This window comes from Palaemon carinicauda, chromosome 6, assembly GCF_036898095.1.
Source record: "Palaemon carinicauda isolate YSFRI2023 chromosome 6, ASM3689809v2, whole genome shotgun sequence".
NCBI classification, from domain to species: Eukaryota; Metazoa; Arthropoda; class Malacostraca; order Decapoda; family Palaemonidae; genus Palaemon; species Palaemon carinicauda.
The window spans coordinates 167948981-167961690 of NC_090730.1; the positions used below are offsets into that span (position 1 = coordinate 167948981).

The window sequence follows — 12710 nt, forward strand, 5'->3', positions numbered from 1 at the left end:
TCGAGTTTCTGGCAAATACTTAATAGTTTGCAATTTTTTCACAAAACTTTTTTACCAAATAAATAAAGTAATGTTCACTGTCGCATTAACACTTAAAACTGTTGAATCATAGATAACCCTTGTGTGCCTGCATCATCGTCAATGCCGATCACTTCATACACTCTCATAGTAGACTCTAAAGTAACCTGTCATACTCCTACGCACGCTGCTCGGCATGCCTCTCTCGATTGTATGCAAACTTAATACTAGGCTGTCATGGAGATGATGACTTGATTTCAATTATAAGTATTGAAAATGGGGAAATAGAAAAATGTATAAAAGAGTAAAAATATTATTTTATTTTTCTTTTGTGCTCTCCTCTCTGTATCAAACCTAGAATCTTGGCCAGTATAGATACACTTCACAAACATAATTACCTTTGTGTATAAGATATTCTCAAAGTAAAGTGAATTTGGTATCCTAGCTAAATATTTGTATATATAAATTCAGTTACTAATTATTATAAATAGCCACATGCTATAAATTTAGTACTTGGCTATTATCATCATCATCTCCTACGCCTATTGACGCAAAGGGCCTCGGTTATATTTCGCCAGTTGTCTCTATCTTGAGCCTTTAATTCAATACTTCTTCATTCATCAACTCCTACTTTGCACCTCATAGTCCTCAGCCATGTAGGCCTTGGTCTTCCAACTCTTCTAGTGCCTTGTGGAGCCCAGATGAATGTTTGGTGAACTAATCTCTCTTAGTCAGTGCAAAGAGCATGCCCAAACCATCTCCATCTACACCTCATCACAATCTCATCCACACATGGCACTCACGTAATCTCTCTTATAGTTAAATTTCTAATCTTGTCCAGGATGCCTGAAAACTTTAAATCATTCATTCATTCTAATCCTGTCCTGCCATTCAACTCTCAATATCCTCATGAGGGCTTTGTTCTCTAATCTACTAAATCTATTGGAGATTGTTTTATTGTCATACCATGACTCATGTCCATTGAGTAACACCGATCTCACTAAATTGATGTATAGTTTGATTTTTATATGTAATTTCAGGCAATTTGATTTCCAAATTTTACTTAACCTAGCCATTGTCTGATTTGCTTTTTCCAATCTTTCACTAAACTCTAATTCTAAAGACCTTGTATTGGAGACCATAGTTCCTAAATACTTGAATGATTCTACCTCATTAATCCTTTTTCCTTCTAATGATGTTTCATCTTCCATTGCATACTGCGTTCTCATCATCTCCGTCTTTCTTCTATTTTTCTTCAACCCAACCTCGTGTGATATTTCATGCATTCTGGAAGGTAAGCATTGTAAATCCTGTGGTATTCTGCTATTCCTAGTTAATTTTTTAAATAGGAATATTGTAAAAAAAAAAAAAAAAAAAAAAAAAAAAAAAAAAAGCTGAATAATGAATATTTGTATAAATGATTGAAGTGGTTGGTTTATGGATGTCATGACTCTCATTATAAAAAAAAAGAGAAGTATTCAATTTTTGAATAAGAGACGCAACAATTGTGGTAAGATGTGTAAAAAAAGTCCTTAATCTTCAATTGTCTGTGGAAACCAAGGAGTGAATGTATGAAAGAATTAGAATAGCAAGAGATGATAAAAGATTTAAATAGAGAAAGCAGAAATGTTGGACTGAATATGAATGAGAGTAAAACTGAAATAATGTTCATTGAAAATGCTGAGACAACGAATAAAGCTTATGGGCAAACCTCTAAAGATGGTTAATGTATATATGTATGTAGGACAGACATTAAGTACAGTATTTCCCCAAGCCATAAGACCAAAATTAAAACAGATACGATGGTATGGAGAACCTTTGGTAAACAAATTGAGATTATGAATGTAAGATGTCACTTTTCCTAAAAAGAAAGTATTTAATCAGATGATTCTACCAGTAAGCCTATTACTTCTGCAATTGAAACTCAGAGCCTCACAAAAGCCTTAGAACATAATCTTGTCACAACTCGAAGAGCTATGGAAAAAATAATGATGGGAATAACTCTAAGACCCAGGAAAAGAACAACATGGATGCAACAGAAGTCTAAAGTAGAGGATATTCTAACAACGCGTAAGAAAAAGAAATGGACATGGGCAGGACATATAATGAGAATGAAAGACAATAGATAAAGGTTAAGAAGGACAGACTGGGCCCTAAAGATTGCAAAAGAAGCAGGGGAAGGAAGAGAAGACAATGGATTGGCCAACTAAGAAAGTTTGTTGATGTGATTTATCATAAAAAAACCATAGACAGACGAAAGTGGAAAGCCATGTCTGAGGCCTTTGTCCTGCAGTGGACTAATTAGGATGATGATGATGATAGAATAGTATTCTTTTATCATAAAATCGAGGTTGTAAATCTTTGCGTTTCCTTGCAATCAAATGTCCATTATTATTTGACAAGGCCTTTTCAGCAGACATACCAATGTCTGCCAACTTGGTTAACAAAAATTATTCTTAGTATCATTAATACCAGCTATAGCAGCAACCCTACATGGAAAAGCAGGATGCCATAAGCAGTGAGGAAAGGAAATAAGGAAACATATATATTAGTCTGTCTGACTGTACCCTCAAGCAAGAATTAACTTTTGCTCAAGAGCCAAGACATTGGAAGATCATGATACAGATTATTATTATTATTATTATTATCATCATCATTACTAGCTAAGCTACAACCTTAGTTGGAAAAGCAGGATGCTATAAGCCCAGAGGGTCTAACAGGGAAAATAGCTCGGTGAGGAAAGGATAAAAAGGAAAGTAGGATATTTTAAGAGAAACTACATCGAAATAACCATTGCTTATATAAACTATGAAAATTTTAACAAAAGAAGAGGAAGAGAAATAAGATAAAATAGTGTGCTTGAGTGTACCCCCAAGCAGGAGATCTCTAACCCAACACAGTGGAAGACCATGGTACAGAGGCTATGGCACTACCCAAGACTAGAGAACAATGGTTTGATTTTGGAGTGTCCTTCTCCTACAAGAACTGGTTACCATAGCTCAAGAGTCTCTTCTACCCTTACCAAGAGGAAAGTGGCCAATGAACAATTAGTGCAGTAAACCCTAGAGTGAAGAATTATTTAGAAATCTGTGTTGTCAGGTGTATGAGGATAGAGGAGAATATGTAAAGAATAGGATAGACTATTCAGTATAGATGTGTGTAGGCAAAAGGAAAATAACCGTAACCAGAGAGAATGATCCAATGTAGTACCATCTGGCCAGTCAAAAGACCACATAACTCTCTAGCGGTAGTATGTCAACGGGTGGCTGGTGCCCTGCCATTATACTACCTACTGATACTACCCAAGATTAGATAACTGGTTTGATTTTGGAGTGCCCTACTGAACTGCTCACCATAGCATGAGTCCCCTTTACCCTTACCAAGTGGAAAGTAGTCACAGAACAATTACATGCTGTAGTTAACCTCGAGCGAAGAAGAATTTTTTACTATCTTAATGTGGTCAGGTATATGAGGAAAGAGGAGAATGTGTAAATAATAGGCCAGACTATTCGGTATATTTGTAGGCAAAGAAAAATTGAGCAGTACCAGAAAGGGATCCAATGCAGTACTACTTGGCTGGTTAAAAACTTAAAAGACCCGATAGCTCTCTTAGCGGTTGTAATTTAGTATCTCAACGGATGGCTGGTGCCTTGACCATGAAGGTTGAAATGACTTAATTTCCATTTTATCAAAATGTCCAGTGGATATAAAAGAACAATCTCATACTTTATTGTATATCTATACACTTCCCAGAAAACACAAATTTCTAGTAACCTACCATTGCCATGAAACTTCACCCTTATTGGAAATATGTAATGTAAAAGTATTGGAGGATATGAGAGCAAAGATAATTTATTGCCTATGTTATATGAGGAGTAGTATCTTAGACTCTTAGAGCGTAATTTTCTTAAACTGGTCTTCCACTGTCTTGGATTAGAGTTCTCTTACTTAGGGGGTACATTCAGGCACCATTATTTCTCTCCCTCCTGTTTTTCTTCTTTTGAAGTTTTTATAGTTTGTATATGGAATATCAATTTTAATGTTGTTACTGTTCTCAAAATATTTTAATTCAATTGTTCATTAGAATCATTATTTCTGTTGTTTATTTATTTCCTTGTTTCCTTTCCTCACTGGGGTATTTTTCCTTGTTGGAACTCTTGGGCTTATAGAATACTGCTTTTCCAACTAGGGTTGTAGCTTAGCTAATAATAATAATAATTATTAGTATAATAATAGTAAACTGTTTAGCCATCTAGCAAATAGTATATTGTCTTTGCTATCTAGAGATATGCGCAGCTTGCTTACGACCAGTAGTGCGCATGCGCAACTTGACCAGTTGAGATTCAAAAGTGTAAACATATATACAAACTACGCGACTGCTGGATTTAAATCCCTCTCTACTCCTGTGTCTGGAACCATATTGTATATTTTACATTGGTATGTATTTACGCTATGTTAATTGATATATCTACATAGTTTATATGTACTTTTATCCTGTGATTTGTGTTAAAAAAGGACTATGTTAGTGTAGGGCAGAAAATATTGAAACGGTTTGGACCTTTAAATATTTCGTTTTCCTTAATATTTTACGGTATGCTTAAACCAACAAAATTATTAACTATCTTGTCATTATAGCCGAGTTTAACTAATATTTCTGCTATGGATAAGAATTAGGGTAAATATTTATTGCAAGATTAAGTACAGTAGTGAAAATACGTTAGTTAGAAGTTACGTTAGTAGAAACGGTGTTGGAAGCTTCCCAACTACGTTAATTGGTAATCTACATTATGGAACTACAAACCGTCCGTAATTTATTGTAAATTTTGTAGATCGACGGAATACTGGTGTAGGAGAGAGAGAGAGAGACCCACCCACCCCTCTCTACACTACGGTACCCATCCACTTTAAGTAAATGGCTAAAAAAAAAAAAAAAGAGAGCAATAAAACGGGTGTATGTATGATAGCGGCCTCATGTATGATTAATTACGGCTAACTTAGAGTACGGCAGTGTAAATGGGGTCTTAAGGTGTTGTTAGCCCCCCCCCCCCCCCCCCTCTATAGGTTAGTAGGTAAGGACAGCTTGAAAGTTAGGTTAGTGGGGAAAGTCTAGGTTGGTTGAGTTCCATTTTTAATCCACACGGGAGGAATTGTCCGCTGATATACGAAGGCTCCCAATAAAATTGTAGTTTGGTCAAGATATTCTCCAGTCGAAAAAGTTTTTCTTGTAAATAATGTGGGTGTCATTGCCTTTCATAGGTTTAGTTAGCTAGTAGTACCCACCTCTCTCCTCTACATACTACGGTACCCATCCACTTGAAAAAGTGATCGAAATTATAGTTTTAGTCAAGATAACATTCTCCAGTGGAAATAATTTGCTTTGAGCGAAATTGAATGGTATATCCATTGCAAATAATCCATTCTCCGGTTATCCACCCCATCCCAACGGTTACAGGTGGGACGGCGGTTTTGGGCTGGGAAAAAAAATATATCTACGAATGGAATAAGGGTAAAATTCTTTGAAAACATCCTAAGTATAGGAGAAACAGTTTTTCATGCAACCATACTATTGATAATACCAAGCTTTGTATGGTTTATATTTTTTTTTTTCTGAATGCAAGGTTTAGTCGGTATGTTTGTAGATCGTTTGAGTCATCAGGCCTGCTGCACGCATAAAAAATTAGAATCCTTCAAATCCGTGTTCTGTTCATTATTACCCATACTGTATATTAATTTATCTACGATTATGTTGGTTAATGAACTAGCACTAGAACCGTTAAGTTCAGTTGTTTGGCGAAGGGATTTGCCTATCCATATTCACCTCCTTAGCTTTCTTCTTTGTTATAATTCTTTTATTTTCTTCTCTCTTTTTTTTCCTCATCTGAAATATATTTGTTTCTCTATTCCTTCTATCTTAAACAGCAGGTTTCCTATTATCTTCTTTTCTTCTTCATACGGCTGCTGTAATTCTATAATTTTCCTTCTCTCGTCGCTGAGGTCTGGACAGTCAAGAATGAAATGGCCTAGGTTTTCAGTCTCTGCCTCACATAGCTTACATTCTACCCTTCCTCCCACTTCATGTCTTTTCCTATCATTTGATCTTAAACAGTTAAGAGCCAACCCCCAAAGTTGGGTAGGTTGGGGAAAGTTTTATTCTGTAGCTCACTATCAATGTTGTTGATTTTGCCATTTTAGTTTTACAGATTAAAAAGCTTTGATTTGATAGTATTATTCTGTATCTGAAATTAATTGTCCTACTTCAAGATTGGGACAAATTTTAACTTGATTAGATTCTTAATTTTCTTATGATTAACTATAGTATCAGTTTCTCTTACTGTTCAAAGATTTATGATTTTCTCAGTGTTTGTGATCATTCTCAACAAACTTTGTTCTTACATGTTTGGAAACCTTGTGTCCTCTAAATAGGGAGATTATTTCGGTGCAAACTGGAATGGCTGTTGAATGCAGTAACGAGGTAGTTAACGCAGGTGGTGCCTGAGGGTCACTGAATTTCGGCCCTGGCTCGATTCCTCGGGAAGTATGCATCAGGTGCCCTTAGATCTACATTTGTGGGCTTTTCAGGCTCTGGTGTGTTGGGTTCCCTAATGTTTGTCGCTCCCAATCGGAGGTTGGAGTTTGACTTAAGGGCTGAGAGACTACTCTTTGTTGTCTCCGCATTGGTCTCACTCGGTTGATACATGAATTTTTGCTAACTGGCTAACATGAGCCATATTGCGACGACTGTTTGGTACCCTTGACAGTGAGGCATTTGTTGACAGAATACCCCCCACATATAGTATCGAAAGAGATCGATATCTGTTTGAGGCTCGAGGTGGTTATGGTAGGTTCATCTTTGCCAAGATTCTTGGACAGAATGCCAGCATTATTTTTAAATTTTCAATATTAAACTTACCCGATGATCATATAGCTGTCAGCTCTGCTGCCCGACAGAAAAAACCTACGGGCGGAATACGCCAGCGATCGCTATACAGGTGGGGGTGTACATCAACAGCGCCATCTGTCGAGCAGGTACTCAAGTACTCGATGTCAACACAGAACCAATTTTCTCTCTGTCGTGCCACCGGCAAGACCTACTGAATACGCTCTTGTTTTCTGGATTGATTTTCACGTTATTTGGTGAAGTATTCTTTTCTGGTTATTAGCTATCGCTGTGCAGAAGTTATCTTCAATACTTCCTTGCATTCTTTTTTGGATTTTGGATTATTTGTTGACGACTTGGATAGATTTTGAATTTCCCCCTTTGACTAATTCAAGATGTCTGACCCTTCTCAAGTCCCCAAGTACAGGAAATGTAGCGCTAGGGACTGTTCAAGGCGTCTTCCGAAGGCCTCTATCGATCCGCACACCGTTTGTTCCAATTGTAGGGGTAAAGCCTGTCAATTGGAAGATCGATGTGAGGAATGCGCTGGGCTTTCGGAATTCGGGTTTCAAGAATTCCTGAAATATGCACGTAGGCTAGAGAAGGATAGGATCAGGAGGAGTTCGTCTCGCTCAATTGATTTTTCCTCTCCCCATGCCCCTCAACCTTTTCCTTCCCCTGTAGTGGTTGCACCCGACCCCCCTGCTAGCTCTCATCAACCTTCAATGGCAGATATGATGCGTGCCATTCAGGCTCTAGGTGAGAGAGTCGAGTCATTGGCGAATGACCGCAATCAACTCATGGCTGACGTCAGAGAGTTGAAAGGTAAAAGTGCAGTGGGAAGTGAAGTGAGTGTCAGTGCAGTGAAAAGTGTCAGTGTTACGCATGAGGGTGCGTCTGTTCGTGCCTGTCGTCCTCCCAGTCCGGGACCTCTTGCAAGCTCCCAAGCCCAGGGGAGAAGCAATGTCGTACGACCAAAGGGTTCGACAGGCTTTAATCAGCGTACAGACGTACCCTCCGTGGTTTCGGACGTATCTTACCTAGATCGTCCCACCCACAAGAAGACGAGTGAGCCCATTCATTCCTCGTCTGCGGAAGAGGTTTCTCGACAGAAACGATGGACCAAGGTCTCACGGCCTCTTAAACGTAAGGTCCCTTCCGAGCTAGTCCAACGGCCCAGGTGTAGCCACTGGGTCAGTTCGGACTCGCTGCAGTCCTCCGACGACTGCACACCTCCTAAGAGAGGCAAAGTGGTACCGCAACAGGCAGTAACTCCGTCTGTTGCCGCACCCGCTGTTTTAGACCCTCAGTCACAACGGACAGTAACTCCGTCTGTTGCCGCTTTTGTAGACCCTAAGTGGTCTTTACTGCAGTCTATGCAGACTCAGTTAGCTGCGGTTATGCAGGAGTTTCGTGCGGAGAAGGTTGACGCTGCACCCGTTAGCCTACAACCTGCCACGGTTGTGCGCCCAGCAGACGCTGAGGCTGCCTGCTCCCACACTCCGGCTGCGGAGAAGGTTTACGTTGCACCCGTTAACCTACAACCTGCCACGGTTGTGCGCCCAGCAGACGCTGAGGCTGCCTGCTCCCACACTCCGGCTGTGAGAGCTCCTCCACCCATGCGCAGTCGACCCTGCCAGACGCATGCTGACGTTCACAGACGCACGGAACCCTCCGTTGCCGTGCGTGAGCTACCACAACAACAGGAGGGTGGAGTTAGGCTGCCGTGTTTTGACGCGGTGCGTCAGCCTCCGCTACCCACGGTGGTCTCCGCTATCCTTCCACAGTCGGGAGTAGACTCTTTGCGCACCCACTCAGCTTTGGTTGTTGCCAGTTCTCAGACTGACCAACAGTGGCATGATGTTGGGTCCAGTGCAGCCACGCATGCACCCGTGCTGCCGGACTCAGCCGTCCAGCCCACTCCGTTGCCTCTTCCTCCTCAACATTCAGACGATGGTATCTTTGATGATGACGAAGCTGCACATCTTGACGACCAACACTCGGACATCGAAGAACCCAAGACTACGCCTCCCTCCTTAGACTTTAGGAAAGTGCTTGCGCTGTTCAAGGATTTATATCCGGACCAGTTTGTGTCTGCAGCACCACGCTCGCCTCCCTCTGAGTTCGCTTTAGGCATGCAGTCAGCAGCACCTGCCTTTACGAAGCTCGTACTAGCTCGCTCGTCCAAGAGAGCTTTAAGGGTACTGGGAGAATGGTTGAAGTCCAAGAAGCAACTTGGGAAGACATCCTTCATGTTTCCCCCGGTCAAGCTTGCTTCCAGATCTAGCGTCTGGTATGCCACGGGAGAAGTTCTCGGCTTGGGAGTTCCTGCCTTTGCCCAGGGCGACTTCTCAAGTCTGGTAGACTCTCCCCGCAGGCTGGCTATGAGACGATCCAAGATTTGCTGGACTCCTTCGGATATGGACCATCTTATGAAGGGAGTTTTCCGCGCATTCGAGGTCTTTAACTTCTTGGACTGGTGTTTGGGAGCGTTGAGCAGGAAGACCTCCCCTTCTGATAAGGAAACTTCCATGCTCATCATGTCCTGCATGGATAAAGCCATACGGGATGGTTCTAGTGAGCTTGCGGCTTCTTTCGTGTCTGGGGTTCTCAAGAAGCGAGATCACCTTTGCTCCTTCTTGTCAGCTGGAGTCACCCCATGTCAAAAGTCGGAGCTTATGTTTGCTCCACTCTCGAAGTGTCTCTTCCCTGAAGAGTTGATTAAGGAGATTGCTGCCTCCTTGATCCAGAAAGACACACATGACTTGGTGGCGTCTTCTGCACGCAAAACCACCCCTTTGCCCTCCGTATCTAGACCCAGGATGGACACTCCAGCGTCAAGGTTCATTCCGCCCTTTCGTGGCAGAGCCTCCAGCAGAGGAGGTACTCGTGCCGGAAGTCAACGTGGGAGTAAGAAGAAGGGTTCCAAGTCCTCTAGAGGCAGAGTCTGACTGCCACCTTCTTCAGACAGCAGTGGGAGCCAGGCTCAAGAACTACTGGCAGGCCTGGGAGAACAGGGGCGCAGATGCACAGTCTGTGAAGTTACTCAGGGAGGGGTACAAGATTCCATTCTTACGCAAGCCCCCTCTAGCAACAACTCCCATCGACCTCTCTCCCAGGTACAGAGAGGAGGACAAGAGACTAGCTTTACAGCAAGAGGTGTCTCTCTTACTACAAAAGGGAGCGGTAGTCATAGTCCGGGACCATCAATCCCCGGGCTTCTACAACCGCCTCTTCTTAGTGCCGAAGAAGACAGGAGGGTGGAGACCGGTGCTAGACGTCAGTTCTCTGAATGTCTTTGTCACAAAGCAGACGTTCACCATGGAGACGACAAAGTCGGTTCTAGCATCGGTCAGGAAGGAAGACTGGATGGTCTCGTTAGACCTAAAGGACGCTTACTTTCACGTCCCCATCCACCCAGATTCCCAACCTTTTCTAAGGTTTGTTTTCGGGAAGGTTGTCTACCAGTTCCAAGCCCTGTGCTTTGGCCTAAGCACGGCACCTCTAGTTTTTACCAAACTGATGAGGAATATTGCCAAATTCCTGCATTTAGCAAACATCAGAGCCTCCCTCTATTTGGACGACTGGCTTTTAAGAGCTGCGTCAAGTCGTCGCTGTCTGGAGAATCTACAGTGGACTCTAGATCTGACCAAGGAATTGGGTCTCCTGGTCAATATAGAAAAGTCCCAACTCGTCCCATCCCAAACTATAGTATACCTAGGAATGGAGATTCAGAGTCAAGCTTTTCGGGCTTTTCCGTCGGCCCCCAGAATCAGTCAAGCCCAAGAATGCATCCAGTCCATGCTGAAGAAGGACCGATGTTCAGTCAGACAGTGGATGAGTCTGATAGGGACGCTTTCATCACTGGACCAGTTCATCGCGTTAGGGAGACTCCACCTCCAACCCCTTCAATTTCACTTAGCTGCTCACTGGAGAAAGGACAAGACGCTAGAAGCGGTCTCGGTTCCTATTTCCGAGAAGATGAAGTCGTCACTGACTTGGTGGAAGAACAACATTCTCCTCAGGGAGGGTCTGCCACTGGCTGTTCAGACCCCCGACCACCTTCTCTTCTCGGACGCATCGGACACGGGCTGGGGTGCGACGTTGGACGGTCGGGAATGCTCGGGCACGTGGAATGCGGTTCAAAGCGAGTTACACATCAACTGCAAGGAGCTACTGGCAGTTCATCTGGCCTTGAGAAGCTTCAAGTCCCTCCTTCTAGGCAAGGTGGTGGAGGTGAACTCCGACAACACCACAGCCCTGGCGTACATCTCCAAGCAAGGAGGGACTCATTCGAGGATGTTGTACGAGATCGCAAGGGACCTCCTCACCTGGTCAAGAGATCGAAACATATCCCTTGTAACGAGGTTCATTCAAGGCGACATGAATGTCATGGCAGACCGCCTCAGCCGGAAGGGTCAAATCATCCCAACAGAGTGGACCCTTCACAAGAATGTATGCAACAGACTATGGGCATTGTGGGGCCAACCCACCATAGATCTGTTCGCAACCTCGATGACCAAGAGGCTCCCAATTTATTGTTCACCGATTCCGGACCCAGCAGCAGTTCACATAGATGCCTTTCTTCTGGATTGGTCCCATCTAGACCTTTATGCGTTCCCCCCGTTCAAGATTGTCAACAGAGTACTGCAGAAGTTCGCCTCTCACGAAGGGACAAGGTTGACGTTGGTTGCTCCCCTCTGGCCCGCGAGAGAATGGTTCACCGAGGTACTGCAATGGCTAGTAGACGTTCCCAGAACACTTCCTCTAAGAGTGGACCTTCTGCGTCAGCCGCATGTAAAGAAGGTACACCCAAGCCTCCACGCTCTTCGTCTGACTGCCTTCAGACTATCGAAAGACTCTCGAGAGCTAGAGGCTTTTCGAAGGAGGCAGCCAGAGCGATTGCTAGAGCTAGGAGGACATCCACTCTCAAAGTCTACCAGTCGAAGTGGGAAGTCTTCCGAAGCTGGTGCAAGTCCAAATCAGTATCCTCAACCAGTACCTCTGTAACTCAGATAGCTGACTTCCTTTTCTACCTAAGGAAGGAAAGATCCCTTTCAGCTCCCACGATCAAGGGTTACAGAAGCATGTTGGCAGCAGTCTTCCGTCACAGAGGCTTAGATCTTTCCAACAACAAAGATCTACAGGACCTCCTTAAGTCTTTTGAGACCTCGAAGGAGCGTCGGTTGGACACACCAGGTTGGAACTTAGACGTGGTACTAAGGTTCCTTATGTCAGCAAGGTTCGAACCACTTCAATCAGCCTCTTTAAAAGATCTCACGTTGAAAACTCTTTTCCTCGTCTGCTTAGCAACAGCTAAAAGAGTCAGTGAGATACACGCCTTCAGCAGGAACATTGGATTTACATCTGAAACGGCTACATGTTCCTTACAGCTTGGTTTCTTAGCCAAAAACGAACTTCCTTCTCGTCCTTGGCCCAAATCGTTCGATATTCCAAGCCTTGCCAATTTGGTTGGAAATGAACAAGAAAGAGTACTATGCCCGGTAAGAGCTCTTAAGTACTATTTGAAACGGACTAAGCCATTACGTGGACAATCAGAAGCTTTATGGTGTGCCATTAAGAAACCTTCTTTACCAATGTCGAAGAACGCAGTTTCTTATTATATCAGGCTTTTAATTCGAGAAGCTCATTCCCATCTGAATGAGGAGGACCATGCTTTGCTGAAGGTAAGGACACATGAAGTTAGAGCTGTCGCAACTTCAGTGGCCTTCAAACAAAACAGATCTCTGCAGAGTGTAATGGATGCAACCTATTGGAGAAGCAAGTCAGTGTTCGCATCATTTTACCTTAAAGA

At 42.9% G+C, this 12710-nt stretch overlaps 1 protein-coding gene across 1 annotated transcript in view; it reads left to right on the forward strand.

Annotated features, from left to right (window-relative positions):
* Window positions 1-4334: 4334 nt before the first annotated feature.
* The window catches only part of LOC137642807 (mitotic checkpoint serine/threonine-protein kinase BUB1-like), a 90244-nt gene continuing 81868 nt past the window's right edge, over window positions 4335-12710 (forward strand). Inside the window, 1 exon segment of the mRNA XM_068375681.1 lies at window positions 4335-4455. The gene's annotated coding sequence lies outside the window, so the exon portion shown is untranslated.